This window comes from Oratosquilla oratoria, chromosome 22 (assembly GCF_046742065.1).
Source record: "Oratosquilla oratoria isolate Oo_2021 chromosome 22, ASM4674206v1, whole genome shotgun sequence".
Taxonomy (NCBI): domain Eukaryota; kingdom Metazoa; phylum Arthropoda; class Malacostraca; order Stomatopoda; family Squillidae; genus Oratosquilla; species Oratosquilla oratoria.
In genome coordinates this window covers 12,025,816-12,050,761 of record NC_134798.1, presented here as the reverse complement: position 1 = coordinate 12,050,761, position 24,946 = coordinate 12,025,816, and the positions used below count along the sequence as shown (strand labels likewise).

The 24,946-nt window shown below is 41.2% G+C and overlaps 1 protein-coding gene across 7 annotated transcripts in view; it reads right to left on the bottom strand.

Annotated features, from left to right (window-relative positions):
* The window catches only part of LOC143037431 (rotatin-like), a 463,326-nt gene that overhangs the window by 37,543 nt on the left and 400,837 nt on the right, over positions 1-24,946 (bottom strand). The window lies entirely within an intron of this gene.

Sequence of the window (24,946 nt, the reverse complement as noted above, 5' to 3'; positions counted from 1 at the left end):
GTCCCCTCATGCTCACTCCCTACATCTGCCTTCCATACCTCTTTTACTAGTCTTTCTTCACTCATTCTTTCCATGTGTCCAAACCATTTCATAAAATAAATTGATGTCTTTTAAAAACCTCAAAACATTCTTCACATGAGCCTCCTTCCCTAAAATTTTATGAGCCTCCTTCCCTAAAATTTCTTTAAGAGATAAATTTGTTAAAAAGTTTGCCCTGCGCTTATCAGAGTATGCAGGGCACTGAATTAAAATGTGTTTAATTGTAAAAACAACTTGGCAAGTGGGGCATTGGGGGGCCAGCCTTTCTGCTCCACTTGCCATAAAAAATTTATGGGTAATATAGGAATGGCCAATTCTTAATCTTGTTAAAACAATACTTGATCTTCTGTCCAAAGAATGAGGCTTCCAAGGGCTCACCAAGGGGTGAATCTCTTTTAACTTGTAACTACCGTCCAGCCTTGTCCATTGTTCTTGCCACTTCTCCATTGCATAACTATGAATTACTTGTTTGAAGTCTGTATGTGGGATTTTTGTGTGTTATATGGCTGAGCCTAGTAGTGGCTTTGGCTGCAACATCGGCCTGTTCATTTCCAGTGATACCCACATGGGACGGCACCCAGCAAAAGTTTACTTTTATTTTCTTCCGGTTGTTAATAAGTATCAACCAGTCCTGTATTTCTTGGACTAAATAGTGAAGAGGCAATAATTTACTTAGAGAGGATAGAATGCTCATAGAGTCTGTAAAAATAACAATGTTTTTATTAGATGGAATAGAATTAAAAACAAATTTCAGGGCGTTGTTGACTGCCAGCAGTTCAGCAGTAAAAATAGAGCTAAAATAAGGCAACTTCCTCTTTAAAACTACTGTCAGATACGACAGCACAACAAACACCATCTTGGGATTTTGATCCATCTGTATAAATAAAAATTGAATCAGCATGTACTGATAAGAGTTCTAAAAATTCACTCCTTAGCTCTACAGCAGTTCTATTTTTCTTGTTTTTTTATAGGACAAATTACAGTGGGACATCCGTTCCAAGGAGGGAATTTGGAAGGTGTGATCTCGGCAATTGTAACAGGAACAAGTCCTACCTCCTTTGCTCCAACTTCACATCTCACTTCTAGAGGTTTTGGCAGAGTACTTTTTCTTGGAGCTCTGTCTACCGGCTGCTTTACATATTTGAAGTTTGGATTTTGTTTTGATGTTAGGACACGAGATATATATCTAAGGCTTAATTCCTCCCTGAGAATATAAAGGGGAGGAATTCCTGTGTCCACATACAAGCTATCCACTGGAGATGTTCTATAAGCTCCCGAACAAATCCGCAAAGCTATATTGTGGACTATATAAGGCTTCTTTAATAAAATTTTACATGCTGATCCATAAATTTAACATCCATAATCCATTTTGCTAAGGCACAATGCTTGGTAAGGCCTTATTAGAGTTATACGATCTGCTCCCCAGTTGAAGCGAGACACTACCTTTACTATATTAAGTCGCTGTTCAACAGTGCATATAACCTCGTTTATGTGATGAGTGAATGTCAACCTTTTGTCCAAAAACAGACCCAAATATTTTACTTGATCTTCATATGGTAATATGACACCCTCTAAGAATAATGTTGGTATTTCTTCCTTCAGTCTTAGTCTAGAGAACCTAATGGCTTTTGTTTTTTTTTCAGCAGAGAATCTGAAGCCACTGCAATTAGCCCATGCTGTTGCTAAGTTAATAACCTCTTGAATCTTTTGGCCTGTTTCTAATGTTGTCAATCTGCTGCACACAATAGTGAAGTCATCAGCATAAGCCAATCCATGAATTCCAGCAGGAACTTGTTCTAACAAACTATTAATGGCTATGCTGAAGAGTGTAGGACTCAGAACACTTCCTTGGGGAATCCCTTCCTCTTGAAGATATGCTGAAGAGAAAGAAGAGCCCACTCTTTTAGATAACGGTCAGACAAGAAGTCCTTTAAACAATTGAACATATTACCCCCGATACCCTACTCTGCAAGTTGCTTCAGAATGCCTCCCCGCCAGGTAGTATCGTAGGCATTTTTCAAGTCAAAAAACACAGCAATGCTCAGATTCTATATTGAAAAGGCATTCTGAATCTCACGAGTGATAAAAAGTAAGGGCTCCATAGTGCACTTATTTCTTCTAAATCCAAACTGTCGCTTAGATAGGAGATTTTTAGATTCTAAAAACCAAACTAAACCATTCTTTCATAGATCTTACAAATGCAGCTAGTGAGAGCAATAGGTCTGTAACTTTGTGGGAGATTGGAGTGTTTTCCTGCCTTTAAAATTGCTATGATAATTGAAGTCTTCCAAGATTTATGAGAAGACCCAGAACACCAAAATTAGTTCAGTACATTTAAAAGGAATTTCTTTGAGGATATGGATAAATGAGCAATCATGGAATAAAGAATGTCATCCTCTCCAAGAGAGGTTGGGGAAGATAAAGCATGATCCATTTCATCCAAGGTGAAACGAAAATTATATGCCTCCAAGTTCGTATTGGTAGGAGATTTAATTGTGGTCTTGTCTCTAATTCTTCTGAAGTCATGTGAATAGTGAAGCGGACTTGAAATATCAGCATAGTGTCTTCCAAAAGATTCTGCTACTTCTCTTGTATCTGATATAAAAGAGTCATTTATATTGAGAATGGGCAAAGGAGATGGAGTAAACTTTCCCTGTAATTTTCAAATACTATTCCATATTAAGGTAGGGGGGAGCCATATTTCAACTTGCTAATAAATCTAATGAAGGATTCCCTCCTTGCTTTCTTAATAAAGATTTTCTTCTGTTTTGCTTGAGCTCTTCTGTACATTATCCTATTGACTAAACAAGGATATCTCAAATATCTCTTATAGCAAGTTCTTGTAATCTTTCTGCTTATAGCACATTCATAGTTCCACCAGGGGACTACTGGGCATCGAGGTTTACCAGCTGTCCTAGGAATGGTTGAAAAAGCACCAGAAAGTATGATGCCTACCTGATAATTATATGCATCAGAGTTACTAGATAAATCACTAGTCTTATAATCAATCTCTGTGGATCTCCTAAATAATTCACAATTAGCCTCTCCTGTCTTCCATTTAGGTAAGCAAGAGGAGGGAATGTTCTTTAAATATTTTATATGGATAGGCCAGTGGTCACTACCATGTAGATCTTCATCTATTGACCAACTGTAGTCTAATCTTAAGGATGATGAACAAATAGTTAGGTCTATAGCAGAACTTGAGTTGTGAAAGACATCAAACTTAGTTTTGGAACCGTCATTCATCAAAATGACATCGTTATTATCAATAAATTCTTCAATTATATTGCCCCAGGGGTCACACCTTGATTCACCCCATAGAGGATGCTTGCCATTAAAGTCACCCATCAAAATAAAAGGCTGAGGAAGCTGGTTGACCAAAGATTGTAAGTAATTTAACTCAAACTAACGAGAGTGGTTATATATGTCTAGAAGTCGATTTTCCAGTTCAGGTTCCAAATACAAAGAATATAAAGTGATCCATTTAGTGGTAAAAAATATGTATTGCACAAGCCTGCAACACTGAATGTACGTGGACACTTCTGTGGTTTACAGACTTGTTAACAATGATACCAGTACCTCCATGAGCACGACCACCAATCATAGGAGATCTGTAAAATTTATAATTAAGTCCAACATTAGGGGATAAATCACCAAGCATAGTCTCTTGGAGACAAATAGCAGACACATTATGTTCTTTAAAGAGAATCCGAACCTGCTCGCTATGAGAATTAAAACCTTGAATATTCCATTGAAATATAGACATTATATAGGTTTCTTTTTTTTTTTTTTTTTTTTTTTTTATTTTTTCTCCTAGTCTGGGAAGAGAAGGTTGGGAGAGAGAGGGTTTACAAGATGGGTTCTTTTCTAATTTCTTTGCTTTCATGGGTGGCATCCTCCTCTCTGACAATGGTCCGACAGATGTTGATGTAGTCTGAATTATTAGTTCCTTTCTTAGATTGCATATCACGATATGGGGAAGAAGTTGGAGATGAGGGTGGACTGTGGAGTCTTTTACTGTGCACAGCTTCAGACTCCATAGCTTTGCTTCTGTGCACCTCAACTGAGTGAGGCACACCAGTCAGTGGTCCCTTTACTGGGGAGCCCCCCAAGTTTGGGAGATTGTCTGAGAGGAGGCTTTATTGAAGGAACCCTGTGAGGTTTCAGCAATGGAGACCTTAGGTGCCCCTCCAGATGGGGCAGGAGACATTCCCTCAACAGGGGATGAGAGAACCTCTGCAGAGGAGGATTGAGGAGTACTAGAATTTCCAAGTTGTGGAGAAGAATGATTAGGTCTAATAGTGACTCTTTCATGCTGAGGCTTGGGTTCAGCATTAACAGAAGAATTCGTATTAGTATTTGTTTTTCTATTAGATTCTAGAGTTGGTTGATCCTCATTGCTTCTGTGCACCTCTACTGAGTGAGGCACACTAGTCAGCAATCCCTCTACTGGGGAGTCCCCCAAGTCTGGAAGAGAGATTGCCTGAGAGGAGGCTTCATTGGAAGAAGCCTGTGAGGTTTCAACAATAGAAACCTTAGGTGCCCCTCCAGATGGGGCAGGAGACACCCCTTCAACAAGGGGTGAGGAAACCTCCGCAGAGGAGGATTGAGAAGTATTAGAAATTTTAAGTTGAGAAGAAGAAACACGATTAGATTTGATAGTAACACTTTTACACTGAGGCTTGAGTTCAGTGTTAACAGAAGAATTCATATTGGCATTTTTATTTCTATTGGGTTCTACAGTTGGCTGATCCACTTTACTATTTGTTTTAACATCACTCTATCTTTTGAAATTAGTTAGTAGTCTTTTAGCATGTCCTACACTTATATGTTCTGCATGGGCTTTTAGTAGTGTTTCCTGTTCCTTCTTATAAATTACGTAGTTCTTATCCCTGGCACTATGCTCTTCTTTACACACACATACACACACACATACCAAGGCTTTTTCCCCTTACAAGGGAGGTAGCCAAAAAGGAAAAGGCATAAAATCATTTCCACCCACTCCATCCCCGAATACACTCCACACCCCTCCACCCTCCCTCCCATCTCAGCACCTCCTGGATGACGGGTCATCCCTGCACCCTGTCCACTGCCCTGGGTCAGAAGCAGTGTTGCAAGACACAGCACATCCACAGCAAGGCTGCTTCACCGAATCGGCGACCCCCCCTCTCCGTCCCCCCATTGCATAAAAGGAGAAGACGGGGAGAAATCCCTTCGGGCTGCATCAAATTTTGCTCACACATACTACCTCACCCCCTATCCCCCCACCCATTCCACCTCATGCAATCACAACATCATCCATATACAACCATTCTCCATTCACCCCTGTCTTCTGTCCTCTCCCGTCCTTCCTCAACAGACATTCCCCTCCTTCCCAAAGCCCCCTTCACCCCATCCATCCACCTCATCCTAGGACGTCCCCTCATGTTCACTCCCTCCACATCTGCATTCCATACTTCTTTTACTAGTCTTTCTTCACTCATTCTTTCCATGTGTCCAAACCATCCTAATATTCTTTCATCAACCCTATCTCCCAACTCCCTTTCCACCACTGTTCTCCTCACCTCCTCATTTCTCACTCTATCTAGCCTAGTAGCCCCCATCATACTTCTCAGACACCTCATCTCAAACACATTCAAACTCCTCTCTTCTTCTCTTATGTTCCATGTTTCTGCCCCATACAGTGCTGTTGGCACAATCACTCCTTCATACAGTCTCCTCTTAGCATCCATTCCCAAATATCTATTCCTCATTACACTCTTCAATCCACCAAGGCATTTACTCGCTTCCCTCAATCTACATTCTACCTCCACCTTTTCCTGCCACATTTCCACCCAAGTATCTAAAACTATCAACTTCCTCCAGTCGCTCTCCCTTAATGCTCACTTGCAGTCTACTGCCACTTTCACCCCTTGTACATCTCATCACCTTACTTTTACCCACATTTATCTTTAGCTTTCTTCTATCACATACTCTCCCAAACTCTGTCACCAACTTCCTCAATCCCTCCTCCGATCCTGCCATAAGCGCAGTGTCGTCGGCAAACAACAGCTGGCTCACCTCCCACTTTTCTCCATTTTCTTTAACCATCTCCAATCCCTGACCCACTACCCTTATATTTACCTCTCGCATCACCCCATCCATGTATAAGTTGAACAGCCAGGGCGACATAATGCATCCTTGACGAAGTCCCAGCTTTACCTCGAACCACTCACTCTCTCCATTTCTAATCCTGACACAAGCTCTACTACTCTCATAAAAACTCTTGACAGCTCCTAGAAGCTTTCCTCCTATCCTATATATCTGCATAACCTCCCACAGTGCCTTTCTGTCTACCCTATCATATGCCTTTTCCAGATCCATAAAAGCCCAAAAAACATCCTTCCCCTTTCCTATAGCTTTCTCACATATCTGTCTTACCACAAAGATCTGATCTACACAACCTCTACCTGTCCTAAATCCACACTGTTCCTCACCAATTACTCCTTCTGTTCCTCTCCTAATCCTCTCAATCAAGATCCTCCTATAAGCCTTCCCAACTACACTTAACAAGCTAATCCCTCTGAAACTACTACATTCACACTTGTCCCCTTTTCCCTTGTAAAGTGGAACTATACAGGCACTCTACCCTCTCTCCAGCAAACATTAAATAACCTCACCAGCCAGTCCACTATCACTGTACCTCCCTTTTTCAGACATTCTGCATGGCATCCATCTAGACCAGGTGCCTTACCTGCTTTCATCATCTTAACAACTGCCTTCACCTCATCCTTCCTTATTTCTCCTCCATTCTCCTCACTCATCACTCTCATTTTCTTCGCATTTCCCACTGCAGCTATCTTTCCCTCCCTATCCTCCTTCATATTTAGCATACATATACCAAGGCTTTTTCCCCCTACCAAGGGAGGTAGCCAAAAAGGGAAAGGCATAAAAACACTCCCACCCATTTCATCCCTAAATACACTCCACACCCCTCCCACCCTTCCTCTCATCTGAGCACTTCCTGGATGACGGGTCATCCCTGCACCCTGCCCACCGCCCTGGGTCAGAAGCAGTGTCGCAAGACACAGTACATCCACAGCGAGGCCGCTTCATTTAATCGGCGACCCCCCCTCTCCGTCCCCCTTTGCATATAAGGCGAGGACGGGGAGAAATCCCTTCGGGCTGCGTCAAAATTTACTCACACATACTACCCCACCCCCCACTTCCCCGCCCATTCCTCCTCATGCAGTCACAACATCATCCATATACAACCCTTCTCCACTCACCCCTGTCTTCTGTCCTCTCCCGTCCTTCCTCAACAGACGTTCCCCTCTTCCCCAAAGCCCCCTTCACCCCATCCATCCACCTCATCCTAGGACGTCCCCTCATGTTCACTCCCTCCACATCTGCATTCCATACCTCCTTTACTAGTCTTTCTTCACTCATTCTTTCCATGTGTCCAAACCATCCTAATATTCTTTCATCAACCCTATCTCCCAAATCCTTTTTCACCCCTGTTCTCCTCCTCACCTCCTCATTTCTCACTCTATCTAGCCTAGTAACCCCCACCATACTTCTCAGACACCTCATCTCAAACACATTCAAACTCCTTCTCTCTTCTTCTCTTATGTTCCACGTTTCTGCCCCATACAGTGCTGTTGGCACAATCACTCCTTCATACAGTCTCCTCTTCGCATCCATTCCCAAATGTCTATTCCTCATTACACTCTTTAAACCACCAAGGCATTTACTCGCTTCTCTCAATCTACATTCTACCTCCACCTTCACTCCACCTTTTCCTGCTACACTTGCACCCAAGTATCTAAAACTATCCACTTCCTCCAGTTGCTCTACCTTAATGTTCACTTCCAGTCTACTGCCACTTTCACCCCTTGTACATCTCATCACCTTACTTTTACCCACATTTATCTTTAGCTTTCTTCTATCACATACTCTCCCAAACTCTGCCACCAGCTTCCTCAATCCCTCCTCTGACCCTGCCACAAGTGCAGTGTCATCCGCAAACAACAGCTGGCTCACCTCCCACTTTTCTCCATTTTCTTTAACCATCTCCAATCCCTGACTCACTACCCTATCATTCACCTCTCGCACCACCCCATCCATGTATAAGTTGAACAGCCAGGGCGACATAACGCATCCTTGACGAAGTCCCACCTTTACTTCAAACCACTCACTCTCTCCATTTCTAATCCTAACACATGCTCTACTACTCTCATAAAAACTCTTGACAGCTCCAAAAGCTTTCCTCCTATCCCATAAATCTGCATAACCTCCCACAGTGCCTTTCTGTCTACCCTATCATAAGCCTTTTCCAGATCCATGAAAGCCCAAAAAACATCCTTCCCCTTTCCTATAGCTTTCTCACATATCTGTCTTACCACAAAGATCTGATCTACACAACCTCTACCCGTCCTAAATCCACACTGTTCCTCACCAATTACTCCCTCTGTTCCTCTCCTAATCCTCTCAATTAAGATCCTCCCATAAGCCTTCCCTACTACACTCAACAGGCTAATCCCTCTGAAATTACTACATTCACACTTGTCCCCTTTTCCCTTGTAAAGAGGAACTATACAGGCACTACTCCAGTCCTCCGGTACTCTACCCTCTCTCCAGCAAACATTAAATAACCTCACCAACCAGTCCACCATCACTGCACCTCCCTTTTTCAGACATTCTGCATGACATCCATCCAGACCAGGTGCCTTACCTGCTTTCATCATCTTTACAGCTGCCTTCACCTCATCCTTCCTTATTTCTCCTCCATTCTCCTCACTCATCACTCTCATTTTCTTCGCATTTCCCACTGCAGCTATCTTTCCTTCCCTATCCTCCTTCACATTTAGCAACTCCCTAAAATATTCTGCCCATCTTCCCCTCACTGCCATCTCTTCCATTATCAACTCTCCATCTGTACCTTTTACCTTTTCTTCCCTACTTGATTCGCCTCCTCTTCCTCTCTTAATTTCTTTCCAAAACATCTTTTTATTACTTTCAAAATTTTCTGTCATACTCCTACCCCATTTCACATCTGCTCTCATCTTTGCCTCCTTTACCTTTTGCTTTACTTCTCTTTTCTTTTCTTTGTACGTCTCATATTTAGCAACTCCCTAAAATATTCTGCCCATCTTCCCCTTACTGCCTTCTCTTCCATTATCATCTCTCCATCTGCACCTTTTACCTTTTCTTCTCTACTTGATTCGACTCCTCTTCCTCTCTTAATTTCTTTCCAAAATATCTTTTTATTACTTTCAAAATTTTCTGTAATACTCTTACCCCATTTCACATCTGCTCTTCTCTTTGCCTCCTTTACCTCTTGCTTTACTTCTCTTTTCTTTTCTTTGTACCTCTCATATGATTCCCTCGTCCTATTTTGTAACCAATCTGTGAAAGCTCGCTTCTTCTCTTCTACAACCTTCTTTGTTTCCTCATCCCACCATTCGCTACCCTGTCTTCTATTTTCTCCTGTCCTTCTTGTTCCACACACCAACCTTGCACACTTTATGACTCCCTCCTTGAACCATCCCCATTCCTCCTCCACACCTAGCTCTACTCTATTCTTCACTCCCTCCCACTCCTCCTTCAGCTTCTTTTCGTACTCCTTCTCCTTTTCATTCAAAGAGTTCACTCTAAGAACCTCCCTACCTTTTGTCCCTTTCCTCTTTCTCCATCTATCCTCCACTCTCAACTTACCTTCCACCAAAAAATGATCTGATATTCCCCCACCCTCTCCCCTTAGCACATGTACATCCTTAACTCTTCCTATCATAATCCTATTTACCACTACATAATCCATTAGTGCTCTATCTACCACCCTTTCCTCCACCACCCTCTCCCATGTGTACTTATGCTTGACTTTCTTCCGAAACACTGTATTTGCTACCATCAACTCTCTTTCTAGACACATTTCCACCAATAACTCTCCACTATGATTCTTTCCTGGAACTCCACATTTCTCAACCACTCCATTGATTTGAACATTTCCCACCCTAGCATTAAGGTCTCCCAGTACTATTACACTGACATTTCTTCCTAAATCCTCTATGCACTCATTTAATTCTATCCAAAAGGCCTCCCTTTCTTCTACACTCTTCTCACTGCCAGGCCCATATGCACTTACAAAGACCCACATCTCCTTTCCCAGTTTCACCTTCATCCACATTATCCTTGAGGAAACCTCCTTCCACTCCACTACATGTTTACCTATCTCTTCACTTACTAGAATAGCCACCCCTTTCCTCCCTCGCCCTCTCTTCACTCCTGATAACCTCCCACTTACACTCACCCTTACCTTTCAACTTAGTTTCACTCAAAACCAACACATCCATCTTTCTTCTCACAAACATACTACCTGTCTCTTCCCTTTTACTCTCATCTGTACCACATCCATGCACAATAAAAGACCCAAACCTTAGGGTGCTGTTCCGAAAACTCCCAGACCCTCTTATGCCTTTACTTTTTCGTTTAGGAATATCCCCTGTGGGGCTACAAGGAGAAGGATGCCTGGTCCCAATCCCCGTCCCTTTCTTCTCGCCTCTTACGATCCAAGTGGGAATACTTGGTGGCAGTGTTCTTTTCCCCCACCACAGAAAAAGAATACTCAGAGAAATGGTACAGGACAGCAACAAGGGGTTGGGGGACAGCATAACAATTTATACAAACTATTGGGCGGGAACAATCCCCATGTTCAGGCTGAGCACATATCAAACACAGTTTGTCCCTTGCACATCAGCAGGAAGGATGGCCAAAACCATAGCAGTTAAAGCACTGAAGGGGACGGGGCTTAAACTGCTTCACATGAACAATCTCTTTTTCTATCTCTACATAATGAGGTAGATCTTCACCAGAAAAAGTTAGGATAATCATTGAAGAACGAGGGATTTTAAAAACCTTCCAAACATTAGTTGGGCACATTTCTAATATTTCTTCTTCCTCAAAGTCATAGAGATCTCTATTAAAAATTACCCCTTTGGCATAACTAAAGGTATAGTGGGGTTTAACTTCCTTAATGTCTGATTTCTGTCTCAAGTTAAGCACCATGGCAGCTTGTTCATAAGACTTTACATGAATTAAGAAGGAATTTCTTCCAAATCGTGATACCTGTGAGTTAGTCAAATTACCAGAGCCAAGGTGACTCTTCAAGAATCTTCTAAATTCGAACAAGTTAGCACGTTCCTTTGCAAGAGTGATAATAAGCCACTTAGCTGGATTGGGAGGCCTCTGCACACTTTCCTTCCTTTCTCCACCGGGTTTTCTGGATAAAAGATATCCAGGTTAGGTGGCACTCTAGCAACAAGTTGGGCCAAAGATGAATTTTCTTTGGAATTATTATAATCCAAGCAGGCAGCAGCTGCATCCTGATTAGAAAGAAATGAGATCCAGACTAGCCAAGCTTTAAAGTTGTCAGTCAGTTTAACCCTGATCTCTTTAATTGGTCCAAATTTACAGAACTCTTCATGTAAGTCAATATAACTCTTATCAAGAGAGACATATTTTAAATGTAAGACTCTATGACTATTAGGAGCAATACTTGAGCTATTTATAGGTTTCTGAGTATCTAAAGATGATTTCGTCACTTCAGAATCCATTCCAATTGTAAGTTTCTGGGCAACAGAATTATCTGTCAATGAAGTCTTAGTATCGTTACCGAAGTCCTTTTTCAAGCCGGAGTCATCAACTGGGGGTTTTACTTTTGCTGAGTCAATATCGTCAACATTAGGATTAGCAATATTAGGAGAGGGATCGGGGGGTTTAGGAGGAGGATCAGGTAGTGGTGGAGGTTTAGAATGTACAGTTTGAACAGCCGCCATGATCGTGTATATTTATAGGGCCACACCATATATTAAGAAAGAAAAATCAATACATAGAAGAAGATACTGCAGTTGCCTGATGCCTCAAGCGATAAAAGAAAAGTCTCTGTAAAGTCGGGAAGTTCGAAAAATGACTATTTACACATGCAAGGCCTTGGAAGTGAGTTAGAGACTTTGTCAACCCAGGATTTGTCCTCTTTTGTTTTATCCCATTTAGGATGGGGCCAGCATAGTCACTCTGCATATGTACTGGATAGGGAGAAAGGAAGTTGGCAGCCTAGTACCTACCTCGCAAACACGCATTCCCCAGTCGGTGAGTTTTCGGCCCTCGCAGGGAGTAGTGACCTCGCGGTATACATCCCCACTTGATTGGGTTCAGACATGTAGCTTGGGAGGCACCAAGATACCAGAACCTTCCTTGACAAGTATTAGAGAAAGATGGTGAAAAAGGAGAACAGGGTAGCAAATATGAAGGATAGGGATAGGGGAATTCACAAAGGAAAAGGGTGAGGGATCCCCTATCTATTCAATACCCACAAAAACCTCATCCCAAAACAACTGTCATAGGATGAGGGTGGCAAATCCTATGAGCATTCCAGTCCATGGTCAAAGACAAGCTAGGGTCGTCAACAAAATCTTTTGGCTCAGATTTCGTCTGGTAGCTTAGGGCTGACCTCTCCAGTATGGTTGCACCTGGCTGATACAGCTCAGCCCGTCCTTGCTACATTAAAGTACTGGGCCCTGGGAGGGGTCCATTATTTTTTTCTGTGTCACAGCTATTTCTCTCATTGGGGGGATCTTTCTCTCATTCCTTCATACCAACTGTGTATGTTTTCTTTAGTGAACACAGATTTGAAATGTTTGTTCATAATTTCAGCCATTTCAATATCCTCTATGTATTCCATGTTTCCTTCATGTAGTTTTACGATTTCCCGTTTTTTTTTAGTTTACCATTCATATATCTATAGATTAATTTAGGCTGATCTTTACATTTGCTTATTATGTCTTTTTCATAGTTTCTTTTTTTTTCCTGGGTATTTTTACATATTCATTTCTTAGTTTGATACATATTTGCCACTTTCCAAATTTTTTTTTCTTTCCATCTTTTCCAAGCTTTGTCTCTTCTATCTTTTGCCTCACTACACTTTTTGTTATACCAGCATTTAATGTGGACCTTTTCCTGCATGTGTGTACATGCACTGCTTCTGATGTGAGCAGTGGGCAGGAGATAGGGATGACTCTTCACCCACAAGGCACAAGGAGCTAAGATGGGAGGGAAACAAATGGGTGGTGGATGGAAATGGATTGGGTGGGAGTGGGTGTGTGCCTTGGCTAGCTACCCCCTTACAAGGGGAGGAGGTCCTTGGTACATATATATACATATACATAAGGTGTACCAGAAAAGTTCCAGGAATGGTATCACAAAAGATTTATTTCAAACCCAAACTACAAAATACAAGTTTTCCCCTTCAAAGTAATTCCCCTGGAGTATATAACTGTGATCTTAACTTTCTGCAGCCATTGAACTTTTCCCCACATGCTTTATGCATATCCACCGTTTCAGGTCATTAAGCAATGAGCACAGAGCAATGAACAAACTTGAAGTTTCTGGTCTGGTTGGGGAAAACTCTGTCAGAAGCACTGGGATTGCTGCAGCAAGTGTACAGAGATGAGACAAAGTCATGCTCATATGTTTTTGAGTGGTGCAAGAGGTTTAAATTGGGACATAAGGTCATAAAAGACGACTCCAGGAGCGGAAGGCCTTCAACAAGCAGGACTGAGGCCAACATTGAGTACGTCAGGCAGCTGGTGCATTGTAATCATTGGCTGACTGTTCAACTAATTGCAAATGAGCTGGGTATGAATTGTGACAATGTCTGGAAGATTATCACTTAAGATACATGCAGAAAGTCATTGCAAAGATGGTGCTGAAACTACTGAATGATGACCAGAAGGAACAACACATGCAAGTGTGTCAGGACATCCTCAGGCATCTTGAAAATGTACCAGACTTGCTAGGGAGAGTCATCACTGGTGATAAGTCATGGATCTTTGAGTACAACCTGGAGACCAAACACCAGAGCCTTCAGTGGAAGAGTCCACCATTGCCAAAGCTGAAGAAAGCAAGACAGTCTAAGTCCAAAGTCAAAGTCACTTTGATTGCATTCTTCAATGTGAGAGGCATCATCCACTGCGAGTTCTTGCCACAGGGCCAGACAATCAACCAGCATGTCTACAAAGAGATACTGTGGTGTTTGTATCAATACAGAGAATTTTAAGAAAAGACAATAAAAAAAGAAAACAAAACAACAATACGAAATGGACATCGCTGATAAATCCAAAGAATTCTATAGTTACATTAGAGATAAAAAGGTTGTTAGGAATCACATTGGTCCACTATTATCTGCTGACGGTCAGCTTGAATATTCAAATGAAGGAATGTGTAATATTTTAAACAATTATTTTAGCTCAGTATTTGTAATCGGAGAGGGGGGGGTCGCCGATTAAATGAAGCGGCCTTGCTGTGGAGGTGCTGTGTCTTGCGACACTGCTTCTGACCCAGGGCGGTGGGCAGGGTGCAGGGATGACCCGTCATCCAGGAGGTGCTCAGATGAGAGGGAGGGTGGGAGGGGTGTGGAGTGTATGTAGGGATGAAATGGGTGGGAGTGTTTTTATGCCTTTCCCTTTTTGGCTACCTCCCTTGTAAGGGGGAAAAAGCCTTGGTATATGTATGTATGTATTTGTAAACGAAACACCTCAAACTGAACTCCAAACTGAAACCTGTGAAAAGTCTAGGGTAAACTTACTCACTACGGTAAATATAACAAAAGAAAAAATTAAAAGGTGTATAGATAAACTCAAAGTTAATAAAACACCAGGGCCTGACAGTTGGCATCCAAGAATCTTAAAGGAAATGAAAAATGAGATTGTTGTTCCATTAGACATTATTTTCAAGAAATCCATCATATCCAGAGATGTCCCAAGAGAATGGAAGCTAGCTAACGTTACTCCCATATTCAAAAAAGGTGACAAAAAGAAACCAAATAACTATAGGCCTATAAGTTTGACTTCAATCGTACAAAAAATAATGGAAACTATCATCAGAGATGCTATCGAACATCATTTAGAAAGTAACCGTTTGATAAATGATAGCCAGCATGGTTTCAGACGGGAACGTTCTTGCGTAACTAACTTACTCGAATTCTACAACACAGTTATCTCGAATTATGACAAAAGAAACAATATAGATTTAATATATCTAGACTTTGCAAAAGCTTTTGATACCGTCCCACACGAAAGACTACTTACTAAATTAGCTTTGCAGTGGTAGCCAATTAAGTTGAACTAATAATTGGTTGAATGATCGAAAACAAAGTAATTTTAAATGGAAAAACTTCTAGATGGAAAAATGTTACAAGTGGAGTTCCTCAGGGTTCCGTTCTTGGGCCACTTCTATTCATAGTATATATAAATGATATAGACCATGGACTAAAATCTACTGTTTCCAAATTTGCTGATGATACAAAACTGTGAGGAATGGCAAATGATCACTTAAACCAATCAGATATTCAAGAAGATTTATATAAATTACAGAAATGGTCTGAAAAATGGCTAATGAAATTTAACACAAGTAAATGCAAGGCTTACGATAGGGTAGACAGAAAGGCACTGTGGGAGGTTATGCAGATATATGGGATAGGAGGAAAGCTTCTAGGAGCTGTCAAGAGTTTTTATGAGAGTAGTAGAGCTTGTGTCAGGATTAGAAATGGAGAGTGAGTGGTTCGAGGTAAAGGTAGGACTTCATCAAGGATGCGTTATGTCGCCCTGGCTGTTCAACTTATACATGGATGGGGTAGTGCGAGAGGTAAATGCAAGGGTAGTGGGTCAGGATTGGAGATGGTTAAAGAAAATGGAGAAAAGTGGGAGGTGAGCCAGCTGTTGTTTGCGGACGACACTGCGCTTGTGGCAGGATCGGAGGAGGGATTGAGGAAGTTGGTGACAGAGTTTGGGAGAGTATGCGAAAGAAGAAAGCTAAAGATAAATGTGGGTAAAAGTAAGGTGATGAGATGTACAAGGGTTCACGTGAAAGTGGCAGTAGACTGGAAATGAGCATTAACCCCTTCCATACGGTGCCGCACACGTAGGCGTCATGGACTTAGATCTCGGTGGCAGCAGCCAATGCCAGCCGTACGACGTGTCGTAATAATACTCGCATCATAAAATATAGTCACCGCTTATATCGATCGTTCTCTCTTCACCCGTGAATTTTGATAACCATAGAAAATGCGATTACAAAAGAATTAGAAAGAATGTCATTATGGAGGGGCGACTACAATAAATATAATCAAGACGCCAATATGGCAGCCTCGCGAATACACTCGCTCCCCATGACGCCTACGTGTGCGGCACCGTATGGAAGGGGTTAAGGGAGAGCGATTGGAGGAAGTGGATAGTTTTAGATACTTGGGTGGAAATGTGGCAGGAAAAGGTGGAGTGAAGGTGGAGGTAGAATGTAGATTGAGAGAAGCAAGTAAATGCCTTGGTGGATTGAAGAGTGTAATGAGGAATAGACATTTGGGAATGGATGCTAAGAGGAGACTGTATGAAGGAGTGATTGTGCCAACAGCACTGTATGGGGCAGAAACATGGAACATAAGAGAGGAAGAGAGAAGGAGTTTGAATGTGTTTGAGATGAGGTGTCTGAGAAGTATGATGGGGGTTACTAGGCTAGATAGAGTGAGAAATGAGGAGGTGAGGAGAACAGGGGTGGAAAGGGAGTTGGGAGATAGGGTTGATGAAAGAGTATTAGGATGGTTTGGACACATGGAAAGAATGAGTGAAGAAAGACTAGTAAAAGAGGTATGGAAGGCAGATGTGGAGGGAGTGAACATGAGGGGGCGTCCTAGGATGAGGTGGATGGATGGGGTGAAGGGGGCTTTGGGGAAGAGGGGAATGTCTGTTGAGGAAGGACGGGAGAGGACAGAAGACAGGGGTGAATGGAGAATGGTTGTATATGGATGATGCTGTGATGCATAAGGTGGGGGATGAGGTAGTATGTGTGAGCAAAATTTGACGCAGCCCAAAGGGATTTCTCCCCGTCTTCTCCTTTTATGCATGGGGGGATGGAGAGGGGGGTCGCCGATTTAATGAAGCGGCCTTGCTGTGGATGTGCTGTGTCTTGCGACACTGCCTCTGACCCAGGTCAGTGGACAAGGTGCAAGCATGACCTGTCATCCAGGAGGTGCTAAGATAAGAAGGAGGATGGAGTGTATTTAGGGATGGAATGGGTGGGAATGGTTTTATGCCTTTTTCTTTTTGGCTACCTCCCTTGTAAGGGGAAAAAATGCCAAGGTATATGTATGTAATCAAATTCTCATTTAAAGAAGGAAAAGTGCCACAGGACTGGAAGAATGCAAACATTGTACCAATTTATAAGGGAGGAAACAAAGAAGACCCATCAAATTACAGACCGGTCTCCCTGACAAGCACAGTAGCAAAATTTTGCGAAAAGGTCATCAAAAATAGATGGGTTAAATATTTGGAAGCAAAAACTATACTGAATCCAAATCAATTTGGATTCAGACAAGGAAGATCATGTACAACAAACTTGAACTGCGTCTACTCAAGATTAACAGACATAATACAAGAGATGGTTGGGCAGACTGTGCCTTTCTGGACCTACAAAAGGCATTTGATAAGGTACCACACAATAAACTAATAAGGAAGATAGAATCAATAGGTGGCATCAGAGGAAAATTATTGGAATGGATGAAAGACTTTCTTATTGGGAGGAAAATGAGAGTAGTAATTAGAGATAAATTCTCAAATTGGGAAGAAATGAAAAGTGATGTCCAGCAGGGATCAGTACTGGCCTCGATCATCTTTGCCATATACATAAATGACATGGATGAAGGAGTAGAGTGTTATATGAATTTCTTTGCAGACAATGCAAAAATACTAAAGAAAGTAAAAACTGAGGAGGATTGCAACTCATTACAACAAGACTTGGACAAGATCTGGAAATGGACTCAAAAGTGGGAAGTGAAATTCAATATCAAGAAATGCAGTATAATGGAATTTGGAAAAAGTAAAAACAGAATATCGAGATATTATAAAATTGGTGAAGAAGAGGTAAAAAAAAAAAAAAAAAAAAAAAAAAAAAAAAAAAAATTAAACTCGAAAAAAGACCTTGGAGTGATCAGCAAAGACTTGACACTGGATAAGCATGTTAATAAAACAGTCGGAGAAACCTACAATTTATTGAGGTCAATAAAAGTGGCATTTGCCTATTTGGATGAGGAAATGATAAAAAAAATTCTGACTACACTAATAAGACCAAAACTTGAGTACGCAACAACACTATACCCAGTACCAAAAAGAATATAAAAAAATTAGAAAGAATACAAAAGCAGGTGCTAAGATGGGAGGGTGGGAGGAGGGTGGAGGGGAGTGGAATATATGGGAAATGAAATGGGTGGGAGTGGTTTCTATGGCTTTTTCTTTCTGGCTACCCCCCCGGGGGGAAAAAGCCTTTGGTATATGTATGTATGTAGAAAGAATACAAAGAGCAACAACAAAACTGGCACCAACTCTTTCCAAATTGACATATGAACAAAGACTGTTCAAATTAGAATTACCAACTCTGAAACAAAAAAGGGAAAGAGGAGACCTACTATCTATAGAATTATGAAGGGAATAGAAATCTTAGATAAGAATGATTTATTGAAATGGGGCAATGGAAAAACAAGAGGACATGAAAAGAAACTAAAAAAAAAGACAATAAAAAAAAAAAAAAAGCTTCTTACACAGTGATAGATACATACATACATACATATACCAAGGCTTTTCCCCCCTTACAAGGGAGGTAGCCAAAAAGGAAAAGGCATAAAATCATTCCCACCTGTTCCATCCCTGAATACACTCCACACCCCTCCACCCTCCCTCTCATCTTAGCACCTCCTGGATGACGGGTCATCCCTGCACCTTGTCCACTGCCCTGGGTCAGAAGTAGTGTCGCAAGACACAGCACATCCACAGCAAGGCCGCTTCATTATATCAGCGATCCCCCCTCTCCGTCCCCCCATGCATAAAGGAGAAGATGGGGAGAAATCCTTTCGGGCTGCGTCAAATTTTGCTCACACATACTACCTCACTCCCCATCCCCCTGCCCATTCCACCTCATGCATCACATCATCATCCATATACAACTATTCTCCATTCACCCCTGTCTTCTGTCCTCTCCCGTCCTTCCTCAACAGACATTCCCCTCTTCCCCAAAGCCCCCTTCACCCCATCCATCCACCTCATCCTAGGACGCCCCCTCATGTTCACTCCCTCCACATCTGCCTTCCATACCTCTTTTACTAGTCTTTCTTCACTCATTCTTTCCATGTGTCCAAACCATCCTAATACTCTTTCATCAACCCTGTCTCCCAACCCCCTTTCCACCCCTGTTCTCCTCACCTCCTAATTTCTCACTCTATCTAGCCTAGTAACCCCCATCATACTTCTCAGACACCTCATCTCAAACACATTCAAACTACTCCTCTCTTCCTCTCTTATGTTCCATGTTTCTGCCCCATACAGTGCTGTTGGCACAATCACTCCTTCATATAGTCTCCTCTTAGCATCCATTCCCAAATGTCTATTCCTCATTACACTTTTTAATCCACCAAGGCATTCACTTCTCTCAATCTACATTCTACTTCCACCTTCACTCCACCTTTTCCTGCCACATTTCCACCCAAGTATCTAAAACTATCCACTTCCTCCAGTTGCTCTCCCTTAATGCTCTCTTCCAGACTACTGCCACTTTCACCCCTTGTACATCTCATCACCTTACTTTTACCCACATTTATCTTTAGCTTTCCTCTATCACACACTCTCCCAAACTGTCACCAACTTCCTCAATCCCTCCTCCGATCCTGCCACAAGCGCAGTGTCGTCCGCAAACAACAGCTGGCTCACCTCCCACTTTTCTCCATTTTTTTTGGAACAAATTAGACAAAGAAACAGTGTGTGCAAACACTATTCAAGATTTTAAGAAAAAACTTGATGCTGAGAGATACAAAGACAGGTCACCACGAGGATAGCTCCCTTCCCGTATAATACAACTAGGTAAATACATAACCACTCCCTAACCCCCTATTCCCCACCCACTCCCCCTCATGGTTCACATAAGGGAGGTAGCCATGTCAAAAGGCACATTCCCACTCCCATCCACCACCCTTCCCCTCCCTCTCATCTTAGTTCCTCATGGACAATGGGTCATCCCTGTATCCTGCCCACTGCCCTAGGTAAGAAGGAATGAATCAAGACACAGTACATCCACAAAAAAGATCCTTCTTTTAATTAGCAACCCCACCTCTGTCCCCTTATGCAGAAAAAGAGAAGGTGGAGTGCAAAGAAGAACTAACAGACAAAATACACATCTTAATAAACAGCTCACTCAAAGAAGGAAAGATACCCGAGGACTGGAAAAACGCTAACATTGTACCAATACACAAAGGAGGAAACAAAGAAGAACCCACCAACTATAGGCCAGTATCACTAACAAGCACCATTGCCAAAATTTGTGAGAAAATAATCAAGAATAGATGGGTAAAACATCTGGAAGACAATGACATATTAAACCCAAGACAATTCGGATTCAGACAAGGAAGATCATGCTCCACAAACTTAATATACTTTTACTCAAGACTAATAGACATAGTGCAAGAAAGAAATGGATGGGCTGATTGTGCATTCCTAGACTTGCAAAAAGCCTTTGACAAAGTACCACACAGAAAACTACTAAAAAAACTGGAACACATAGGAGGAATACAGGGAAACCTACTAAAATGGATAGAGGACTTTCTGACTGGTAGAAAGATGAGAGTAGTGCTCAGAGAAAAATATTCAGACTGGAAAGAGGTGATCAGTGGAGTACCGCAAGGATCTGTGCTGGCACCAATAATGTTTGCTATCTATATGAATGACATGGATGAGGACGTGAACTGCTACATGAGCTTCTTTGCCGATGACGCCAAACTGCTAAGGAAAATAGAAACTGATGAGGACTGTGAAGCACTGCAAGAAGACCTAAATAGGGTATGGAACTGGAGTCAGAAATGGGAAGTGGACTTTAATACTAAGAAGTGTAGCATAATGGAGTTTGGAAAAAGCAAAAACAGAATATCAGGAAATATACAATTGGAACCAAAGAAGTAAAGAAAGTAGGATCCGAAAAAGATTTGGGAGTAATTATCACGAACGACTTGTCCTATGATATACAGATTAACAAAATTGTCGGGGAGACTTACAACTTGCTAAGATCAATAAAAGTGGCGTTTACATACTTGGACGAAGACATGATGAAAAAAATATTGGTTACATTGATAAGGCCTAGATTAGAGTATGCAGCGACATTGTGGTCCCCCAGTACCAAAAAGAATATAAAGAAAATAGAAAGAATCCAAAGAGCAGCTACAAAAATGGCACCTGCACTTGCAAACCTGTCATACGAAGAGAGATTGGCTAAACTGGAGTTACCGACACTGGAGCAAAGAAGAGAGAGAGGTGACCTATTGACCATCTACAGAATCATGAAAGGCACAGAGGTACTCGATAGTGAGAATTTACTTAACTGGGACAAAAGAAACACAAGAGGACATGGAAAGAAAATAAAAAAACATAGCTATAGAAGAGAACTGAAGAAAAACAGTTTTCCTCATAGAGTTTTGGACACTTGGAACAAACTGGACAATGAAATAGTATGCGCAAAAACCATTCATGAGTTTCAAAACAAACTAGACACTGCAAGATACAAAGGCGGGACAACACGAGCATAGCTCCCCTTCCCGCAAAATACAACTAGGTAAATACAACTAGGTAAAGGTAAATACATAACCACTCCCCACCCCTTCATACCTCACCCCCTCCCTTCCTTACATTACAGTATCATCTATACATTCCCATTCTCCACCCATCCCTATCTCCTGCCTTATCTTTTCCTTCAACAGCCATTCCCCTCTTGCTCAATGCCCCTTTCAGTCCATCCATCCATCTCATCCTCTGTTGTCCCCTCAAGTTCATTCCATCCACACCTCTTTTACTAACCTTTCTTCACTCATTCTTTCCATGTGTCCAAACCATCCCAATACTCTTTCATCCACCCTATCTCCCAATTCCCTTACCACCCCTGTTTTCCTCCTCACCTTTTCATTTCTCATTCTATCCAACCTTGTAATCCCTACCATACTTCTCAGACATTTCATCTCAAACACATTTGAACTTTTTCTCTTTCTCTCTTAAATATCTAAAATAAAAAAAGTGCAAATTATTGGAAATTAGCTATAGCTCTAACAGACCATCTCTAATCTATTTCTTGGGAAATTAATCTATTAGAAAAGCAAGCGAGAAAGATTTGGGAGTACTGATAAAAGACAACCTGTCACCTAGACATATTTGCAAGATTGTCAGAGAGACATATGGACTACTGAACATTAAAGTGGCTTTTCACAACATGGATGAAGAGATTATGAAAAAACTTATAGAAACTCTGATATGTCCAAGACTAGAATATGTCAGTCGTATGATTCCCACACAAAATGAAGGATATAAGCAAAGATTGAGAGAATACATTGGGAACTAAACTGGTTACCAGCCCAGCAGATAAGCCATATGTGGAGAGACTAAAAGCACTGGATATGCCAATGTTGAAAGACCAAAGAGAAAGATGTAAAATGGCTACAGCATTCAGGTCACTAAAGGAGATAGGCTACAGTGACAAAAGAGATCTCTTGATTAGGGATGGGAGGGTTTGAGGTCACAAGAACAAATTGAGAAAGACTAAATGTCTATAGGATGTATACAGATATATAAATACTTGGAATAACATAAAAGGTGACATACCACAAGTTGGAACAATAGATGAATACAAATCTGACCATAATTGGAAAAAAAGGATATAGATAAAGTTGGAGCTGTGCATGAATTTGAAGGTAGGTATGATTATTAGGGAAATTGTCCTCACCTCTTCTCACAACCCTATGACTTGCACAATGTCCCAGGAGAGTCACACAATGCCCGGACATGTGAACTGCACAAGGAGTTCTTTGAGGAAACACACATAGTTCACCAACCTAAGAACAGACCCTGTCAGCTCCCACGATGACTAACCAGCACCTTGGTTGGCTGCATCAGGATAGACAACAGTTCTTTGAGGAATGCACATGCAGTACCAGCTCCATACCATCTTGGTATTTACCTAGTTGTATTTTACGGAAAGGGGAGCTATGCTTGTGGTGACCCATTTCTTGCATCTCGCAAGATCAAGTTTGTTCTTAAATTCTTGTATGGTGTTTGCACACACTGTTTTCTCATCCAGTTTGTTCCATATATCTATCACCCTGTGCGAGCTGTTTTTTTTTCAGGTCTCTTCGGTAGCTGTCCTTTTTGAGTTTCATTGGACTCTTGTTTTTCCTCTGTCCCACTTTAATAAGTCCTCTCTATCAAGGTATTCCTTTCCTTTCATAATCCTGTAGATGGCTAGTAGGTCCCCTCATTCTCTTCTTTGTTCCAGGGTCGGCAATTCCATTTCGGCCAGTCTTTGTTCATATGTCAACTTTGAAAGTGTTAGGCCCATCTTTGTCGTTGCTCTTTGTATTCTTTCTAATTTTCTTATATTCTTTTTTGTACTGGGTGACCATATCAGTGCTGCATATTCCAGTTTTGGCCTTATCAGTGTTAGTAATATTGTTTTTGTCATTTTCTTATCCAAGTATTTAAAAGCCACCTTTATTGATCTCAACAAATTGTATGTTTCTCCAGCTATTTTATTTATGTGTTGATCTGGTGACATGTCTTTGGTGATGATTACTCCTAGGTCCCTTTCAGAATTTACTTTCTTTACTTCTTTTTCATCAATTTTATACTGTCCTCACATTCTATTCTTGCTTTTCCCAAATTCGATTATACTGCATTTCTTGATGTTGAATTCTACTTCCCATCTCTTGCACCACTCTGAGACTTTGTTCAGATCACTCTGTAATGATTCACAGTCTATTTCAGTGCTTATTCTCTTTAATAACTTTGCATCATCCGCAAAGAAGTTAATGTAGCATTCAATACTTTTGTCCATGTCATTCACATATATAGCAAACATTATCGGAGCTAGTACTGACCCCTGTGGGATGCCACTACTCATTTCTTCCCATTTTGAATATTTGTCTCTGAGCACTACTCTCATTTTTCTTCCATGTAGGAAATCCTCCATCCAATTCAATAGTTTTCCATGTATACCTCCTATTGTTTCCAGTTATATAGCAATTTTCTGTGTGGTACCTTATCAAATGCCTTTTGTAAGTCCAGGAAGGCACAGTTTGCCCAGCCATCCCTTTCTTGCAATATATCTATCAATCTTGAATAGAAACAGATCAAATTAGTGGCACATGATCTTCCCTGTCTGAATCCAAATTGCCTCGAGTTCAGTAAATTGTTCTCCTCCAGATATTTTGTCCATCTATCTTTGATGACTCACAAATTTTAACTTTTGTATTTGTTGGGTGTTCTGTATTTCCCCCCTTAATATATTGGCATTTTTCCAGTCTCCTGATAATTTTCCTTCTTTGAGTAAGCATTCAACTATTTTGTATATTTTTCCTGTTAGTTCATCTATACATTCCTTTAGTAGCCAATTTGCGACTCGGTCCAGGCCATGTCATTTGTTAATGTCAAGCTTTAATATTTGATTCCTTATTTCATTCAGAATAATATTTAATTCCTTCATTAGAGGAAATCTTCATTTCTTTGATCACAGTTTTGTAGATTTTTTTTTTTTTTTTTTTGGTGAATACAGATTTGAAGTGCTTGTTCATAATATCTGCCATTTCTATATCTTCTGTATATTCTCTATTACCTTGACGTAATTTAAGTATTTCCTGTTTGTTTTTTAGTTTGCCATTTACATATCAGTGGCTTGAGAACATACTGTGTCTGCATTCCTAGGCCTCAACTTTGCCCTCATGCCAATTAAGGGCACAGGTATATAAGTTGGATGGACTTGCCAAAGATTCAGATTGCGTTGGAGCATCACAATGTGAACCTAGCTCACT